This window comes from Peromyscus californicus, unplaced genomic scaffold (assembly GCF_007827085.1).
Source record: "Peromyscus californicus insignis strain IS unplaced genomic scaffold, ASM782708v3 Scaffold_7__1_contigs__length_154581171, whole genome shotgun sequence".
Taxonomy (NCBI): domain Eukaryota; kingdom Metazoa; phylum Chordata; class Mammalia; order Rodentia; family Cricetidae; genus Peromyscus; species Peromyscus californicus.
The window spans coordinates 96,862,398-96,882,778 of record NW_026294595.1 but is presented as its reverse complement, the minus strand read 5'-3'; the positions used below and the strand labels follow the sequence as shown (position 1 = coordinate 96,882,778).

The 20,381-nt window shown below is 45.1% G+C and overlaps 1 long non-coding RNA gene and 3 other non-coding genes across 4 annotated transcripts; 3 read left to right on the top strand and 1 right to left on the bottom strand.

The window, feature by feature from the left end:
- Positions 1-15,118: 15,118 nt before the first annotated feature.
- Trnah-gug (transfer RNA histidin (anticodon GUG)) lies at positions 15,119-15,190 on the bottom strand. The gene has a single exon. It is a non-coding gene; the product is annotated as a tRNA-His (tRNA).
- A 545-nt stretch (positions 15,191-15,735) lies between these two features.
- On the top strand, positions 15,736-15,807 carry Trnah-gug (transfer RNA histidin (anticodon GUG)). The gene has a single exon. It is a non-coding gene; the product is annotated as a tRNA-His (tRNA).
- Positions 15,801-19,249, top strand: LOC128101637 (uncharacterized). Its single transcript, XR_008215147.1, has 3 exons — positions 15,801-16,698; positions 17,364-18,065; positions 18,259-19,249. It is a non-coding gene; the product is annotated as an uncharacterized LOC128101637 (long non-coding RNA).
- Positions 17,225-17,296, top strand: Trnah-gug (transfer RNA histidin (anticodon GUG)). The gene has a single exon. It is a non-coding gene; the product is annotated as a tRNA-His (tRNA).
- Positions 19,250-20,381: the final 1,132 nt, after the last annotated feature.

Genomic DNA, 20,381 nt, shown 5'->3' with positions numbered 1-20,381 from the left:
AAGACACTTTCAGATTGATACACAACCAACTGCCTGGGAGGGGAGGCCATAAAGAGCCTAGTGGTAGCATAAAGGTACTTTTTAAACTGTTACATTACTTATTATCTGTATGGTCTCATCTTAACCTTCTTCCTCATTAAAATGGCAGACTGTCAGGAATACCCACCTCTGCTATGCTCTGTAGAAGTACAGGACATGTCTACAGCCTGAGCTTTCATGGCCTTGGAGACTTCTGGGAAAGCAGGGCCTACATTACTCAGCACACGCTCAGTAACTTTTTATTTGCAGCCCATTGAAAAGTGCTGGTATTTCCCCTGCTAAAACAGCTATTCATCTATACTTGAATAATTTAGAAATGTTGTTTATGTATAAACCAAGTATTCCAAAAAATTTCCTTTTCAGCATTCATGAAGTCTGCACTATGAGCCTGGTGTGATAGAGTATGCCTTTAATCCCAGCATTCCAGAGGCAGAGGCAGGAGGATCTCTGTGAGTTCGAGGACAACCTGGTCTACATAATGAGTTCTGGGACAAGCCAGGACTACATAGAGAGACCCTGTCTCAAAAAACAAAACAAAACTGCACTATGGCCTTCTGAGACCCAGCAAGTTAAAGTTAGTAAGATGACTGGCAGTATGTACAAGAGACAGAGATTTGCAAAAGCGTCTGTTGGGCAATCAGAGATCCATATTTCCTTGGGAGCATGGAGTTGTGAGCTGTTGAAGCGGAAATAAGATGCCTTTTAAGTGACGGTTAATTTCACTTCCTAAGTATCCAGCCCCACGGCAGTGCAAAGGTGGATAGCGCTGAGACTTCTTTGTGTCGTGGTGTTAGCCACCAGGAACTACACAGGGGTCAGCTATCTCCCACAAGTTACTTTGCGTAAAATAGCACTATTTCTGTAACCTTGATAAAATGAACCAAAGAATAAGAGCTGTGGAATCTTCAGGATTCATCCAGTCCAACACCATTCTTTTACAGATAAGAAACCTGAAGCCCAGAGAAGGATGCTATTTGATCAGCTTATAGAAGACTAAATGATGACCCCTTAAAAGACACTGCTCATCATTGGGCTGGCTAGACCAGAGCCTCCCTGCTCTTCCAGAGGATGAGTTTGATTGTAGAGGCCTGGGTTTGATTTTCAACATCCACAAAGGGTGTCTCACAACCACTTGTAGGTCCAGTTCCAGGAGCTCTGTCACCCTCTTCTGGCCTCTGCAGGGATTTGCATGCATGGGTAAATAGTCATTCAAACACACACATACACATAAACTAAAAATGTTTTAATAAAAAAGATTTCTAGCAGGCATGGTGGTACAGGCTTTTGATTCCAGCATCTAGAAGGCAGGAACAGACAGACCTCTGTGTGTTTGAGGCCAGCCTGATCTACATAGCAAGTACCAGACCAATCAGAGCTACAGAGTGAGACTCTAACAAAAAAAAAAAAAAAAAAAAAAAAAGCTACTATTTCTATCTACTAAGCCCTGAAATGTCGATCGCAGCCTTAGTTGGAAAGCTGTCTTTGTTCCAGGTATGAAAGTGGTCACCAGTCAGGATTCATGTGGACCCGAAGTTAAAAAGCCAGAGTGTCCTTATAGGAAGGAGGCAGAGGGAGGTGACATGTGAAGATGGTGTTGCAAATGCCACTGGGAAGCCAGAAGGGATGTGTGGAGCCACCAGAAACTGAAGGAGGTAGGGAAGGACCACCCCTTGAAGGAGCCACTGGAGAAGCCCAAGTCTGCCAGCACCTTTTCCAGCCTGTAGGCTCTGAAACAGGAAGAGAACAAACGTCTTTTGTTTAACACCATTTGTGCTGCTTTGGCAACCCTAGGAGATTAAGATGGTGTGCAAAGGTAGAAGCCGGCAGGAACCCAAGTCTCTGGACTTCTCCCTCCGTCCTGTCTCCTTGCCACCATTTCACATTCTGTGAATTCTGACCTTGTCAAAGACATGAAGGTCTTCCCCTTCTCCACATGACCTCTAAGACTGAGGCGACGAATATTGCAGATACTTCTGTTTCCACAAGTTGATATTTAGTCCATCCAACCACTAGGCTTTCTGGGCTATGAGGTACTAGATCTGGCTATAATATTGTTAATAAGGTGGCTGTGATCTGGAAGACAGGAGTCATAAAACATAGCCAAGAGAATCTATTTGTTTCCAACAAAATATAAAGAAAATGTGTAACAGCTTTCTAGCTATTTATTTATTTATTCGTCAAATTGACACATACTAGAGTCATCTGGAAAGGGGGAATGTCAATTGAGGAATTGCTATCATCAAACTGGCCTGTAGGCAAGTCTGTGTGGCATTTTCTTAGTGGTTGGTGTGGAAGGGCCCAGTCCACTGGTGGTGCCACCCTTGGCAGGTGGTCCAGACTGTCTAAAAAAAGCAAGCTGAATGAGCCATGGGGAGCGAGCCAGTAAGCAGCGGTCCTCCATGGTCTCTGCCTCAGTTCCTGCCTCCAGGTTCCCGCTTTGAGTTCCTGTCCTGCCTTCCCTCTTTGTAAGATGAAATAAACCCTTTCCTCACCGAATTGCTTGTGGTCATAGTGTTTCTCATAGCAATAATAGGCAAAGTAGGACAAGACACTTGGGTTTGGTTTCAGCCTTTGCTCTCACATTATCCCCCTCATCCTAGGATGTGTGGATGAGCACATCGACACCTTCAGTATGAGTTTTATGACTACGAATGAGAATCAGTGGCAACTATTCTGTATGTGTTACCATATAGACAGAGAATGTTATTGCTATGATTAGATGATAAATTCGAGCAGTTTTATCCAGAGTGTGTAAATTTAGTCTCACTCATCTTTTCCTTAGCCCACAATTATTTCCTTTTATGGAATCATGTCCCTCTAAAATTCCAAAGTTAAACTCCTAAAACTCATGCTTCAGACTATAACCTATGTGGAGGGGTCTAAAGAGGTTAAAATGGGGCCAGTTAGGACTAGTCTACTCAATTCCAACAAGAGCCCTTATAGAAGAGAAAGTGTTATATCTAAAGAGATAACATGGCTATGCACACGCAGAAGGGAGACCGTATGAGAACACAACAGGAAGGCCACTGTCTGCAAGCCATGGCAAGAAGCATTGAAATGAGACCACTTTGACCTTGACTTGTGGCCTTCAGAATTGGCTCCCATTTGAGGCCCTCACTCGGCCGCACTTTGTCACGACAGGCTTAGCAAACTGGTAACTTTCTGATCTGTAATCCCAACACTTAAAGGGCAGTGGTGGCAAGATCACAAACTTGGGGTAGCCTGAGAATTTAATGTTGTGAGTGTTCCCTTCGTGACTTGATTCGGGGCTTGAGCACCCAAAGAAATTAATTCACACTCCCAGCGGGGGCTTCACTCAGCTGATTGATTCCACGGCAGGGTAGGAGGTCCAACACCCAGCTGACTGCCACTAGCCCTGTGGTAAGGTGTGGGGCCTGTGGAGCACCTCCCCGTCTATGCTGGGAATCTGGTTGGTTTGATGTTGTGTAGGGAACCATGGCTCCTGTGAGCTCGAGAGTATGACAGCCACATCGTGTCTGGAAGACAGTTTTCACAGCACTCCTCCACATTTGCAGCTCTTTCATCCTGCCCATCTCCTCTTCCAAGATGGCCCCTGCGTCTTGGCAGGGTTGATAAAGATGTCCTATTTAAGGATGCACCTTTGGCCTCTTTTTCCTCAACACTTTAACTAACTCTGAAGCTCTGCACTGACTGATGCCCCTGCAAAAAAGAATCTTCTCTGACTACAATTAAGAGCAGCAATGATGATGTGATATAAATATTTAGAAGACAATTTGACACGACCGTTTAGGAAAATAACGACAGCAGGTTCTGTCCCAGAGCCTGTGGCCTCGCGCTCATGGATTTTTGACCAAGGTTACTTACAGTATGGCCATGCAAGTCCCTGTGGAACAGGCCTCAACCCGAACAGAAACTGGTTGTTACTCCATAACAGCTGTGTGCCACTAGGCATATCTTGCCTGGTGGGCCTGTATGGTGGTATGTAAGGTCAAGCACTGGATAATACCATTATGTCTTGTCTCCCTCAGTAGCCTATGTGGCACCTTCTGGCACTGTGAAAGATGGCAGATTTGAGATTGATTTTTTTTTTTTAATGTACCTGGACTCTTCAGCAATAGGGTCTCACCATACAATCTCCCCAAGTCAAGTAACTAAGGGCAATGCAATAGTCCAAGTTGTTTTGGATACCTCTGGGGCACCTTTGACCAGTAACTCAGGATGATATCCCAGATCCTGCAGTTTTCATTTGATAACACATATAGTCTGGAAGTAAAACTATATATCCTTGCAGAAAAATTCTGTTAAAATTATTTTTAAGTCATATTTTGAAATTAGCTTACTAATTAGTGGATTTCTGTCTTGGTTAGGGTTTCTATTGCTGTGAAGAGACACCATGACCACAGCAACTCTTATAAAGAAAAACATTCAATTGGGACCGGCTTAGTTTCAGAAGTTTAGTCCATTATCGTCATGATGGAAAGCATGGTGGCATGCAGGCAGACATGGTGCTAGAGAAGGAGCTGAGAGTTCTACATCTTGATCTGCAGGCAGCAGAAGGAGACTGTGTGCCACACTGGGCATAGCTTGAGCATATGAGACCTCAAAGCCTGCCCCTAACAGTGACACACTTCCTCCAACAAGGCCACACCTACTACAAAAAGGCCACACCCCCTAAAAGTACCATTCCTATGGTGGTATTTTATTTGTACTGAAATGTGATTTTAATTGTATGTTAATAAATAAAGTTGCCTGGGGGTCAGAGCTATTAGAGCCATAGCAAGAGCGTGGCGGTGGTGGCGCTCACCTTTAATCCCAGCACTTGGTAGGCAGAGCTATGTAGATCTCTGTGTTCAAGGATACAGCCAGCATTGGAGACACACGCCTTTAATCTCAATCCCAACCATAGAAGACGTGGAAGTCTCTACAGACAGGCAGTGATGAGGCAGTCATGTGTTTGGGTTTACAACCAATGAGAAGGTAGAACAGAAAGACTATATAAAGACAAACACATAGGAAGTAGGTCTCTTTCAGAGAGGTCTCTTGGCTTAAGAGGCTAGCTGCAGGGTAAGGCTCTTAGCTCTGATCTCTTGGCTTTCTTCTTTGCATTGGTTCTGTGTTTCTTATTTAATAAGATGGTTGGTTACATCTACACATTCCCATTACCTATGGGCCAAGCATTCAAACACATGAGTCTATGGGGGTCATACAAATTCGAACCACCACAGTTTCCATTAGATTTTTTCATGCACCCTTAGCTTTGGTTAACCTACTCAGTATCCCCTCCTCTCATGAATTCCCACACCATCCCCCACTTAATCCTCTAACCCTTCTCTTGTTTCATATCACATGTATTCTACTATCCCTCTAACTGTATTTTAATTGGGTTGTGAGATATCAGGCTCCCAGAGGGCTTAGCTGTCCCCACCCTGCACACCTTAGACCTTCCATGTATCAATTTTTCACCTCTCTACTTTAATTTACCTATAATTTACTACCGTTTCCCCTAATGTGCCCCCCAAAATGCCCCCTTTCTGGTTTCCACTTGTAAATTATTCATCTTATTATTCTTTATCAATAAAAACTCAAGAGTCAGATATTAGGTAGAACTTGAATGATCAGAGAAGCAACCACTGACCTCTTCTCTCTCTCTCCTTCCTCGATCCAAAAGGCCAAGAATCTTTCTACACCCTTCCCTACTACTTCCTGTGTCTCTCTATCTGTTCTCAGTCCCCTAAAACCTCTATGGCTAATTTTGGTCAGCTAGTAGCTAGCTCTACCCTCTGATTCAAAGCAAACTTTATTGTCAGTCTCAGGAGTGTCAGAATGGGATCAAAATATCCCACAACATTTCCCCCTTTTTGTCTAAATAAAAAGGGAAGGTTTTAACTCTAACACAGTAAAACTATATACAATAAGAATAGTTATCAGGTGAGATTACATTCACAATGTCCAGTTCATTTGCATTTAGCAAATTCAGAGAAAATACTCCATTATTTATCCTGTCTTAGTAAGTTCAAAGTTTTGTACCTAATTCACTTCCTATCCTAACTTGTATAGGATGGTTTTGTGTGTCAACTTGACACAAGCTAGAGTCATCAGAGGAAGGAACCTCAGCTGAGGAAATGCCTCCTTGAGATCCAGCTGTAAGGCATTTTCTCATTTAGAGATCAATGGCAGAGGGCCCAGCACATGGTGGGTGGTGCCGACCCTGGGCCGCTGGGCTTAGTTACCTGATTCAGGCTCAAGCCCAAAATCATGTACAGAAATCTAGATGAAACCTATTTCTAGAAATAGTGCTCTATATGACCATTAATATCATGACAGAAAAATATGTGTGTGTGTAATATAAAATTTGAGATAATATTTATACCTTAAGAAAAATTTTAAAGAGACAAAATAAAACCAAAGGATTATGAGATTAGTTGCAATAGAATAGTCCCTTAATTTTGTTTTTTCATCTGTCCTATACCAGGTGGCTCTTCTGACATGAGGCAGAGATTTTGGATTTTCCTTTTAACTAGCATGCTTGGGTTTAGAGAAGAAGAGAGCCATGCTCCAACTCCAAAGCCACTTTGATTTTTAATTGAATTGGGACTACAAAAAGAACATTTACCTTATATGTCTGTAGAGAACAGTAGAGACAAGCATTTGGGAAGATTTATGAAATTTTATCCTGCTGGAAGTGTGCTATACCCTTAGGCCAATTTACTCTTTTCCTTGGGACATTTTCTCTGGATGATTCTCCCTTCTTCTTCACATGTCTCATTTGTTCAGGGGTCTTCAGATTCCTTAGTTAGATGCTTTTATTCTCCTAGAAAGACAAAAACAAAACCCTACCCCAACCTTAACTTTGGGGAGTTTCCCTTTTTTGGCAGGTTATATCTGATCCAATGAAAGGCATTTGCTAGTCTTACAAGTTAGTTAAGATTGAATGGCTATGCTGCTTGATGAATGGCCTCTGCTAATCAAGAGGTCTCTCCTGTTTGAATCTAATCTTAATCAATTTTGATGGTATCCATAGCTTTTCTTCTCCCGTGGAAATAAAAGTAAAACCTCTTCCCCAATGTAACACATATCCTGATTTCCATTCTGAGGTCAACACATCTGTAAAGTGCACAGGCTGATTTAATTCAGTGTTTTTTTCTACTATCCAATGTCTCTCCACAGTGTCATTCCTTTCTCATTGGCATTTAAAAAACTTAAAGTTAATAAAGCATTGTGTAATCTATCTCTGGGGGTCTTTATTACCCTTTTCTGTTTATTAAACATATCTTTTTTTTTTTTTTTTGGTTTTTTTTCAAGACAGAGTTTCTCTGTGTAGCTTTGGAGCCTGTCCTGGAACTCATTCTGTAGACGAGGCTGGCCTCAAACTCACAGAGATCTATCTGACTCTACTGTTGTTTGAATCCTAGATAGTCTTATAATAAAAAAACTCAGACACAAATGTCAGGGTGAAAGCTGAAAGATCAGAGAAGAAGAGCAAGCCACAGCCAACCTCGCCTCACCAACTCCTCAGCCGATCCTGTTTCCACGAATCCTCAGACTAAAAGCCTCTGAGTCCTCACCCAAAAGGGTCTTAGCTGAACTGCCTTAGTTCCTGTGTCCTCACACCTTATATACCTTTCTTTACCCTGCCGTTACTTCCTTGGATGAAAGGCATGTGTGCTTCCCAGTACTGGGATTAAAGGTGTGTGCTGCCACTGCCTGGCTCTATTTTCAATGTGGCCTTGAACTCACAGAGATCCAGATGGATCTCTGCCTCCTGAGTGATAGGATTAAAGGTGTGTGCCACCACTGTCTGGCCTCTATGTCTAATTTAGTGGCTGGCTCTGTCCTCTAATCCTCAGGCAAGCTTTATTAGAGTACACAATATGTCACCACACTCTACCTCCTGAGTACTGGAATTAAAGGCATGTGCCACCACCGCCCAGCTTATTAAGCATATCTTTTAAAGTGTGATTAGACCTTTCTATAACTGCTTGTCCTGTGTGATTGTGTGGTATACCTGTAATATGCTTTATATTGTAATATACAAAAAACCTGTTTCATTTTACTAGACACATATGCTGGAGCATTGTCAGTCTTACTTTGTATAGGTATCCTCATGATGGCCATAAAATAAAGGTATCATGTCCTTACAGTCATTGTGGGTAAATGATTTATGTGGATGCTAAGAACCTGAACCACTCTCTGTAACAGACTGTCTAATGGAACTTAGCATCCCACTGTGGTGTTTCCCCAAGAGTTAGGAAGTCTGGAACTGAAGAAATGGCTCAGTAGGTAAAGGCACTTCCTGCCAAGCCTGATGACCTGAGTTTAATCTTCAGGACTCATGCAAGTTGTCCTTTGACACCCACTAGTGTGACAAGGTGTACATATGCAAACACACACACATACATATATACACATACATACATACACACACACACATCAGCAACTTTCGGGATAATATTAAAGAGTCATATATGTGAGGGGAAATGTGTGTGTAAGTTCAGAAAAAAGAGAGTGACAAGAAAAATGTTTCAACAAGTAAGTTTGTATTTCCAAACTTTACTTTGAAAATAATTTCAACTAGTTACAAATAGAATAAAGATAGTAAAACACATACAGGCACATCATAACAAAATTGCAAAAAAAAAAAACCCAAATGATAATAAACAACTTTTCAAAGTGCTTAAGAGATAAAGATTGATACCTTACATAGAGAGAAAGAACAAGTAAGAATTCTGTAGTTTTCTCATTAGAAACAACGCAAGCAAAAGCAAAAGATAGAACAACACCTTTAAAGTTCTGAAATTTAAATGTAAATTATTGGGATTCAATACAGAGAGGAAATTCTTTTCCAAAACAACCACAGGCCAGCAAGATGACTTAGCCAGGAAAGGTGCTTGCTGCCTGGCCTGACCACCTGAGTTCCATTACCTGGGCCAACAGGACAGAAGGAGAGAACCAACTCCTCCAAGATGTCCTCTCTTTCTTTCTTTCTCTCTCTCTCTCTCTCTCTCTCTCTCTCTCTCTCTCTCTCTCTCTCTCTCTCACACACACACACACACACACACACACACACACACATTAATAAATATATGTTGTGAAAGAATTTTAAGGCGCCGGGCGGTGGTGGCGCACGCCTTTAATCCCAGCACTCGGGAGGCAGAGCCAGGTGGATCTCTGTGAGTTCGAGGCCAGCCTGGTCTACAGCGCGAGATCCAGGAAAGGCGCAAAGCTACACAGAGAAACCCTGTCTCGAAAAAACCAAAAAAAAAAAAAAAAAAGAATTTTAAGGCAAAAAAGTGACCTTTCCAGGCACCCAGCACAGGAGGGGATTTACCAACAGACCAGCAGCATGAGAAATGTTAACAGAGGGGACATTCAGTAATGGGAAAAGGACACCAGGACAAGGAAGGTACTACACGAAAGATCTAGCGTGCCATAGTGGTAAATACATGAGTAACTTTAAAAGGCATTTTTCTTGTTTTTAAATTCTGTTTTAAACGTTATCAATTGCTTTTTTAAAATACTAAAGTATTGTGGTGTTTAGCACACATGGGGGTGTAAACATACGTTATCAATAACCAAAAAAAAAAAGGTCAGGAGAGGAAAGATACTCTATAGTGAGTTCATGGCCAGTCTGGGCCACACAAGACCTTGTCTCAAAACAACAAAGAAAAAAATGAAAAAGGAAGTTCAGTTCATTAAAAAAAAAAGTAAGAAAATAGAAAAAACAGTTAATTTAGGAATCGGTAACAAAGCTTTGGTTTAGGGTTTGGGTTTTTCGGTGTTGGAGACTGAATGCAGGGTTTCACACAGCTGAGCACGCTAAAACACAGAGCTGCCGAGCCCAGCCCTTGACATTTTCAAACGTTGACTTCACTGACTCTGTGACAGAAAATCCCTTCCTACTGGTCAGTTCTAGAACTGGAAACCACTCACTGCCATCTTGCAGACTCAGGAAAAGTTTTCAGGTCTTGGGACAGGAATAAAGTCCCACAGGAACTCCCCGTGCCCTCTTTTTTTTTGTTTTGTTTTGTTTGGTTTGGTTTGGTTTGGTTTGGTTTGGTTTTTCGAGACAGGGTTTCTCTGTGTAGCTTTGCGCCTTTTCCTGGAACTCACTTGGTAGCCCAGGCTGGCCTCGAACTCACAGAGATCCGCCTGGCTCTGCCTCCCAAGTGCTGGGATTAAAGGCGTGCGCCACCACCGCCCGGCTGCCCTCTTTTTAATAAGTGTGGAACGATCTAAGAAACAAGAGGCCAACTAATGCAGGTGTCTGTGCTAGCCACTTGACATGTGCGTATCTCGGGTGACAACAGCAGCCGGAAAAACAACCACTCTGGGCCAAAAGCGTCTTACCCAGCTTTGTAGGGCCCGCCATACTCAGTATTTTAAGAACAAAATAAATCTTGTTTAAGGAATGGTGAGAGGAAGGGAAGAAGGAAAGGAGGGAGGGGAGGATGAACTTGACTATGGAATTTCCAGAGAATCCCTGAGGGTCGGCTCAATTAAGTTAGATATGTCTTCCAAATTAAAACCGCTGCTTCCCAAGTCAACCTCTTGGGGTGCAGCGCCTCCTGGTGGAGACCTGGGTCTGCTGCTGGAAAAAGTAAGGGCACTGGAGATGGGATGTATGCTGGAGAAGCTCTCTCTGCCAGCTTCTTTGTTGGCTGTCAAACCTAGGGAAGACCTTGGACCTCAAGCTGGAAATGTGGGGTGTGGTAACAACATTTGTAGAATCAAAAGGGAAAAAATAGTTTTAAAAAGTGAGAGCAGCAACTATGTTCATAGCAGCATTATTCGTAATAGCCAGAACCTGGAAGCAACCTAGATGCCCTTCAACTGAAGAATGGATAAAGAAAATGTGGTACATATACACAATGGAGTATTACTCAGCAGTGAAAAACAATGACGTCATGAAATGTGCAAGCAAATGGATGGAACTAGAAAATATCATCCTGAGTGAGGTAACTCAGACTCAGAAGGACAAACATGGTATGTACTCACTCATAAGTGGATACTTGATATAAAGCAAAGGATAATCAAACTACAACCCACAGCTCCAGATAATCTAGGAAACAAGGAGGGATGTACGGATCACCTTGGGAAGAGAAAATAGAGGAGATCCCAATGAGTAAACTGAGGACGACGAGGGGGGGCAATAGAGGATAGGGGATGGAGGGATGAGAACGTGGGGGAGGGACAGAGTGGGAGAGCAATGAATGAGATATCTTGAAAGAGGGAGACACTATGGGGTAAGGGAGAAATGTGGTGCTAGGGAAATTCCCAGGAATCCACAAGTACAACCCCAGATTAGACTATTAGCAACAATGGAGAGGGTGCCTGAACTGGCCTACCCTGGTAATCAGATTGGTGACTACCCTAACTATTATCATAGAGCCTTCATCCAGTAACTGATGGAAACAGATGCAGAGATCCACAGTGAAGCACCAGGTCGAGCTCTGGGAATCCAGTCAAAGAGAAGGAAGAGGGATTACATGAGCGGGGGTGGGGGTGGGGGCGGGGGGGTGGGGGGGGGGGGGGGGTGTCAAGATCATGATAGGGAAATCTACAGAGACAACTGAACCAAACTCGTAGGAACTTACGAACCATTAGACCGACAGCTGTGGAACCTGCATGGGACTGGACTAGACCCTCTGCATATAGGAGACAGTTGTGTAGCTTGGTCTGTTTGAGGGGCCCCTGGTAATGTGATCAGCATCTATCCCTGGTGCATGAGCCAGCTTTCTGGGTCCCATTACCTATGGTCAGACACCTTGCTCACCCCTGATAAAGCAGGGAGGGACTTGGTCCTGCCTCAACTGAATGAACCAGGCTTAGCTGTCCCCCCATGGGAGAACTTACCCTGTTGGAGGTGAGGATGAGGGGTTGGGGGAGTAATGGAGAGGAGCGAGAGGAGGGATGAAAGGGGGATCTATGGTTGGTATGTAAAATGAATTAAGAAAAAAAATGTTTTAAAAATAAAATAGCCAGGTGGCAGTGGCGCATGCCTTTAATCCCAGCACTCGGGAGGCAGAGCCAGGCGGATCTCTGGGAGCTCAAGGCCAGCCTGGTCTACAGAGCGAGATCCAGGACAGGCTCCAAAACTACACAGAGAAGCCCTGTCTTGAAAAAACCAAAAATAAAATAAAAATTTTTTTAAAAAAGCGAGAGCAGGGAAGGAGGGTGCCAGATGGGCACGGAGTGGGCCAACTGGACCGTGCTGAGGTCATCCCAGGCCAGGCTCTCCGGGTCTCTAGCTCTTGGCTTTGCCATCCCAGAAACAGCATCACCCGAGATAAGCAGAGGAAATGAATCACACCCGCCATACCCAGGAGTCTAAACTGTAAAACCACAGTAAGGTGAACCAGCCAACAGTTCAGAGGTTTGAGCATAGCCATGCTTGCTCTTCACTGCGGGCAAGTCCAATTGGCAGTCATATCACTGACGAAGACTCATCTGGGGCCCCGAAGTCAGAGCAGGGAAAACTGGCAGAGCGGCCCTAACAGAGGAACGTTACAAACTTTTGATTGCTGGGTTGACCCATGTCCAGAACGACAATATTCCTGTCTGAAAGGCCGGTTCCGGGAAACGCAGGAGAGCATCCTCCTCTGCCCTCCTGTCCCCCACTCCACCCACAGACTCTTCCTGCACCTGGGTCATGACACATCCACTTAGCTTCCTTCTGCATCCTGGTCACAGAGGCGGGTGACCAGTGGGGTACCTTACGTGCCAGATGTTTCTGAGTTGTGTTTTCTTGGTTGTTTTACGTGTGATGCTTATAGAGGGTTGACATAGCAACAGAAAAGCCCATTCAGGGAAAACTAGTTCCTTCTGTCAACAGGATGAAATCTCTTGCCTGGGTGTAGACCTCCCATCCCAAGCTACCCAAAACGTAAGACGGTTAGTTAATCGAGTTCAGCCGTCAATCATCTTGCTAAGGGACCACCCCTAGGAAGACTCACCTTAAACCATGCTAAAGAGATGGGTGGCATAATTATCTCTTTAACAAAAGTTCATACTTTGGCTTCTCAGAATTTCCACCCCCAGTACAGCCCTACAGGCCGCTTTGAGATCCTGCTGGGTCTGCCCACCTCAATGAGTCCTGACTAAGAAAGGTATAACTGTTTCCCTTTTCTTCTTTTTTGGCTATTTCTTACAGACCAGAGCTTATACATGATCCCCACCCTCACCCCACCCCCAGTACTTTGGGCTTTCTTACTTTTTCTCTAATCCACCCCCTCCTTGTTGGTTTAATTCGAACGGCATGGCTTTTTCCTTTCTCACCTCCATTCTCTTCCTCTGGGCAGCTGCAAAGATTGACAGCTCGCCTGCCCTGTGGAAGTTTTTTCTTTCTTTCTTTCTTTCTTTCTTTTAAACTCTAATAAAATTGTCCACTTTGAATAAAATTTGACTTTGTTTGAATTTCAAACTTTTCCTGCCTTTGACCTAATTGGCAGAGAAAATGAAATCGTTTCTGCACCAATAAATATCGGAGTGACTGCTCCTTCCTCCCTGGTCATCCAAGCAAAATAGCCACGGACTTGACCAGATCAGCTGAGCCTGGTTGCAAGAAGCCATCATGATTGAGCCAGTGGTCTTTTGCTGTTCTCTCAAAGAAGGAAGGGGTGGGGAGGGTCACTGAACTCTCCCTGAGAGTCCAGCCACTCTTCCTGGCTACCTGTATGTCATTCTGCCCTAACTGCCCATGACCTCGGATCTCCAGAGACAATACAGTTTATATGCTAGGGGATTGAAGTGGGGTCCATCTATGTGACTGTGGGAAGAAGCCATCCTGCTGGGTGAACACTTTCTAATGTGGCTGCTTTCTGGTCACCTGCCAGTAACCCCTCACTCATGCTAAGTAAGTACACCCAAAAACCTTCTAGTTTCTGGGGGGACCTTTGGTAGAATTGCACTTTGGTTTGTTGCTGGGACCTTAGAAGGAGGGGGTAGACGTCGTTTATATCTTCCCAAGGAAGGAATGCTTGCAACACTCCCACTCCCCATTCCGGGTGCAGCTCACAGGAACATCGAACCACAATCCTGGTGACTTGACTGGTTTGCTTTCTGTTGGTGACGCTGATTTCCTAGATACACAACTTTTAATGCAGTTTAATGGGTTTTCAGGTTCACCTCCTATGTGTCCTGTTCAGAACACTCTTAAGATACAAGCTGTCCTGTTATGTGGCTTTAAACTCACCAAATCTAGTAAACTCCCGGGAGACCCAGGGAAATTACAGCACGCAAGCAAGGGTGTTTTCTGTTTGGTTTTGGTTTGTTTGCTTTGTTTTGCTTTTTTCTTGCCGGGCTTTGGGGGTGCAATGAAGTCTTGATTTCAGGCACTGTGCAGTAAGTAAGGAGTTCCTGATGGATTGTGGGTAAAAGAGGAGCACAACCCCATTACACTGTCCATCTTTCCCAGGAATGTTTCGGACTTGTACTGCCACCCCAGACCCCGCTGGGAGGAGCTCTCTCATGCCTTTGCCAGCTCCAGAATTCACTTCCAGTTGGCCTAAAGCCAAAGGACAGGACTGAATTTGTTGAGACTGAGTTTTGTTTTTTTTTTTTTTTTAAAGCACATAAAACAAAGCAGTAAGTGCATTTTGCTTTAACCTGAGGTAGACTGGTTAGAGGAGGCTCCAAGAGAAAACACCGGCACCCACGAGGCTTTCATTAGCAATCAACAGTGGCCACAAGAACTAGCGCCTCAAGTACGGTGGTAGCTTTCATTTGTCACGTGGTTTGGTATGTTTTCCTACCCACCCCACTCTAACTCTTAATGTTTGCGTTGTTCCTATTCTTCCTATGTCACCTGTGATGGAGTTTTCAGTCGTGTGAGGTTTTTAAAGGACTAATAGTTGGCTTAGCCACTGGCGGGGCAAAAATGAGGAAAGTATCTCGGAGAAATACATCCAAAAGCATGATACAGTGGTACTTGATCTGTCAAAGTTGCAACGTTAAGTCCCCACGGAACAGATGTCATCTCTGAGAATTAGCCAAGCTTGGGGGGAGGATGATTAATTAACGAGGCGTTACAACGACTTCGCCACCAGGAAGGACGTGACCTGGCTAAAAAGGCGCCCTTGCCGTGCCATTGTTGCCACAATGCCGTGACTCGGATTCGAACCGAGGTTGCTGCGGCCACAACGCAGAGTACTAACCACTATACGATCACGGCGAGCTACCGGAACGCCACGTCGTAACCCGTATCCAGTGGCGTCCTTGAGATGAGAACGACCAATGTCCCGCGATCCTTATACTGTTGTACTTCACAGACCCCAGCTGACCGTAACGAGGTGCTACGGATTTCCCGCGTTTCTGCTTGGCCTTGGGAACGCACCACACACACACACAAAGACCAACATGAAAGTGCCTGGCAAGCCCCGCGTGATCGCGACTGGGAAAACTAAAACTCGGGACATGGTGGAGGGAAAATCTCGAGTTCGAGTCCAGCCTGGACGAAATGAGACCCTGCCTTTAAAAAAAAGGAGGGGGGGTAGGGCTCAGCCCCTAGCTGTTAAGACCGCGGCGAAGCGGAGGGATTCACTCGGCCAGTGCGCAGACCTAGCCAGGGAAACCAAAGCGCTTGCGCGCACTCCCGAGTCCCGCCGTTGATGATAGGCGGAAACAAACGCCAGCAAGCCAGTGACGTCAGAAGGGGGCGGGACAACGAATAGAGAAGAGATCAAGCAAAGATCCCTGACCCTAGGTTCCCGGTAGCTCGCCGTGATCGTATAGTGGTTAGTACTCTGCGTTGTGGCCGCAGCAACCTCGGTTCGAATCCGAGTCACGGCATTGTGGCAACAATGGCACGGCAAGGGAGCTGTGTTTTGTTCTTCGGTTCCATTTTAATCCTGACCTAACATTCCGGAAAATGGATCTCAAACCCCGGTGACAGTTAAGAACAGCGTTTACACCAACCGGTTCTGGCTAAATTGGACTAGCAGAACACAGGAGGCTTCCATTCCAGTTCATGATGAAAATACATTTTCACTACAAAGTACAGAGAACACGTCAGCCTGGAAAGTGTAACATACCTATGTGTACGTGTTCTTAAAAGTACGATGTCTTTTTTTTTTTTTTCTAAGTTTCCTATACAGCTTTGGCTTTCTACAAGCTTCCATCAAAGCACTGGAGTAGACGCCAGAGTGATGAAGAGTCTCCGCAGAGGGAGTGACCCTTGAGACAGCTCTTAATTAAGTAGGATGGGACTCTGTCAAGCAGCAATTTAACGTGCAAAGACTTGAACACGGTCATGAAAAGGCGTTGTGAGTCCTCTCCCAAGTGTTCCCCCTGGGTCCTCTTTAGAGCCTGCCCGCCCCCACCGTGCTGGCGGGACCTGTTGACTGAATGGGCACCAGACAGTCGGTGGGGGCCGGGGAATGACACCGAAAGCCACGCGAGCAGGGAAAGCAGGAGAATGTCCTGCCGCCTCGGGCGTTGAAATGGTGAAAAGGATTTAGTTGGTGTTCAGCGAGACCTCTAGTGGCCCTGTAGTAGGAGAGGGTTAAAAAAGTGGCCACTTTGAACTCACTTGTCAGAAAGTGCTGTCACATCCTCTGCTTCGTAAACAGCCACTGCCCTCTGTGGAAGCCGTCACCTTCTAGGCGCCGCGTGGGCGCGAGCGTGGATGGACAAGGAGGAAAAACCGGACCGAGTCCCAGCTGCCGCCCAGAGGGGTCAGAGGTGGGCGCGAAGCCGAGAGGGAGCATCCCGGAGTGGGAGAGGCTGGAAGGAAGAGGCGGGCGGGCTTGAGGCTGACACCCCGTCACTGGGTTAGGTCCACACGGTCAACCCCGGACTGAGGACTTTCGCCCCCTCCGCAAAGGTCGTGGTGGGTCACTGCTGGGGGCGGGGGACGATCAGCAGCCGGGAGATCCAATAGGGAGCGCCCCCGAAGGCCCGGGAACTCTGCAGAGCCCGCAGGCAAGTGTCCAGACCCCCGGACCCCGGCCTCCCCAAGACAGTCAGCTCGGGTCCCTGGACGCTCAAGGGTCTCCCGCCAAACCCCACACCTGTCACAAGCGAATTCTATGCCCGGGACTAAGGAACCAAAAAGCCCAGCAAGCGGCGCGATGCGCCTGCGCATTCTCAGGCCATAGGTTGGAGTCCCGCCCAATAGCTGGGTCATTTAGTGACGCAGGAAGTGGGATGGCCTATGAGTATTGAAGAGAATATTCGGAAGGGCAATTTTACAGGTCCCCGGTAGCTCGCCGTGATCGTATAGTGGTTAGTACTCTGCGTTGTGGCCGCAGCAACCTCGGTTCGAATCCGAGTCACGGCATTGTGGCAACAATGGCACGGCAAGGGGTCCGACTTTGTTTTTCTTTTGAGTCTTCATTTTCTTACAGGAACCACGGTTTCTCTCTCTCTCCCTTGAATACTAAGCTCTTCTAAAGATCGCCGCCTCTAAGAATTCTTTAACGCTCCGAATACGGCTTCAGCTCGAACAGCTTCTAATCCCTTCCTCCTGGAACCCTGTGTCTAAGCCACTCAACACAAGCGAAACAGCACCCCTGTGACCTTGTGGTATTTTTCTCTCCCCGTTTTTTATTTTTAAAAATTGCGTCGTTCGTCCGTAATTACAGACGGCAAGTGTCCAAGCTAACCGGAAGGTTCTCATTCTTCACTTCGTCCTCCAAGTATTGCCGTTTTCCAGTGCTGTTATCTTGTCATGATAGTGAAAAAAAAAAATACTTACGTATTCATATATGTAAAGATAGTCCTCTTCTTCCATGAAATACCTATACCTCCAACTCCCAAAAATCATAATACGGGAACAGACCACGAAGTGATAGCTTTGCCTAGGTGGGTAAGGGAGCTCACACTGAGGGACCCTCCACCCATCTTGAGGCCTGTCTTCCTTCTATCTCCCACCTCCCAGTCCTGGTTCCCATCTAGTTCGTGTAGAGAACATCAGGGTGAAGAAGAAGAAAAGAGAAGAAAGAGATTATCCATTCAGACCTGAATTTAGAGACTAGAAGAGGAAATTGTCTTGGCAGTCCACTTGAAAGCCCTTCAGTCTCATCTCTTAGTGCCAAGAAAGATACAATGTGAGTCCACTAAAGCTAGAAAATGCAAGGCGTTTGCCAGCAGGATTCACTGAGTCTTTTTTGTTGCTTGTTTTACCCCGGCTTTTGTTGTGGCTTTCATTGTTTTAGGACTTGGGTTTTTTTGTTTGTTTTTTAAGATCTTAAAAATATTTATTTTGTTTTATATGTATTAATATTTTGCCTACATGTATAGCGCATACCCAGGGAGGCCAAAAGAGGGTGGTGGACCCCGGAACTGGAGTGCTGGGACTGGACCCCAGTCCTCTGCAAGAACAGCAGGAGCTCTTAGCCACTGAGACATCTCTCCAAATGTTCACTGTGATCCTCCTACTTCAACCTTCCCAGGGCTGGGATCACAGATGTGCACCACCATTCAGATTCTCTAAGTTTTGACCACGATTGTGTTCCAAACACACACAGCTCCACCTCGATTTTTTGTTGGTGTTTTTTTTTTGAGGCAGAGTCTCATGTAGCTGGCCTTGAACTCACCTTGTTGTCAAAATTGACTCTGGATTTTCCTGCCTCAACTTCCCAAGCACTGAGATTACAGAAGTATGCTACCACACCCAGCTCCACAAATAAATATTTGAACAGAGGGCTTTTTGTTTTCTGTCTTTCCCCTCCCCCAAGATCTTGCTATGTTCCCTCGCTAAGCTAGCCTCAAACTCAGTCCTCTAGCCTCCAGAGCAGTTGAGATTACAATATACGTAAGTGTGCCTGGCTTCAGGAGGTTCCTTACAGCCTATAAATGAGTGGCAAGGTTTGCTTTATGATTGCAAGATTTTGCTTTATGCTATGTTCTTTCAGTATAGAACCGTATTGTTTTCATAGTAAAGAGAGAATCTGTGATTCTACAAAAAGAAAGTGGTGCTCTCCCATTTTCCAGGAACACGAACCCTCTGTACCCACGTCCTTCCTCCTTCCTTTCCTCTCCTCACTCCCTTCCACTTTCCCTTTCATTTTTCCCAGCCTTCAAAGGGACATGATAGTAAGAGAAGAAGTGAAAGTTGGTGGTAAAAGCTTGGAGCGTCAATGAAACCCTAAGGCAGTCTTTGGCAGTGTGAATTCATTCGAAGGCACCACGGCTGTTCGTCCTCTGCCAGTTGTACTTGGTGGGAATATAGCCCAGTGTGCCAGACTTTCTGGTGTTTTAGGAGAAGCCAGGAGCTTGGAGTTTTATGCAAGATGTCCCATAATTATAAACATTGGAAACTAATTTAATTTTTTTTTTTTTTTTTTTTTGGTTTTTCGAGACAGGGTTTCCCTGTGTAGCTTTGCGCCTTTCCTGGAACTCACTTGGTAGCCCAGGCTGGCCTTGAACTCACAGAGATCTGCCTGGCTTTGCCTCCCGAGTGCTGGGATTAAAGGCGTGCACCACCATCGCCCGGCTCTAATTTAATTTTTTTAAAAAATGAGTTGATCAAACCTATGTAGGACAAACAGAAGTTGATACAATGAGGAGCAGAGGGTTAGTGGCAAGAGCACTAGGACCTGGGTTCTATTCCCAGCACCCACACAATGGTTCACAACCACCTGTAATGGGATCTAATACCTTCTGGCATACAAATGGTACACAGATGTACAAGCAGGCACAACACCCATGTGTATTTTTTTTTAAGTTGGAACAAATGGAGCCCACTCTCAGTCTTAATGAATAACAGAGCACATATTTGAGAAAGAGAAAAGATTGATGTGAAGTTGATGAGACCAAGTAAAAAGCACACAGGCACCTCTTGAGAAGGCTCTCATTGGCCAAAGGGGGAGAATTTGAGCATCAGAAAGAATAATCATATAATAATGATGTAGTAGTTTTAATAGGTATGCCCCCTTCCTTAGACTCATGTGTTTGAATGTGTGGCCTATAGGGAGTGGCACTATTAGGAGGAGAGGCCTTGTTGGAGTAGGTATGGCCTGCTTGGAAGAAGTGTGTCACTATGGAGGAAGGCTTTGAAGTCTTATATACTCAAACTAACCCCAGTGTGATACAGAGTTCACTTCTTGTTGCATGAGGATCAAGACGTAGAACTCTCAGCCCCTTCTCCAGCATCATGTCTGCCTGCATGCTGCCATGCTTCTCAACATGACAATAATGGACTAAACCTCTGAAACCTTATGCCAGCCCCAATTAAATGTTTTCCTTTATAAGAGTTGCCGTGGTCATGGTGTTTCTTCAAAGCAATAAAACTAGACAGATAGCAACAGATTATATCACACTGAAAATTTATTTTTGGCAGATTTGGTTTTTTAATTAATTAATTTAGTTAGTGAGTGAGTGTGTGTGAGTGTGTGTGTGTGTGTGTGCACCATGGGTGTGCA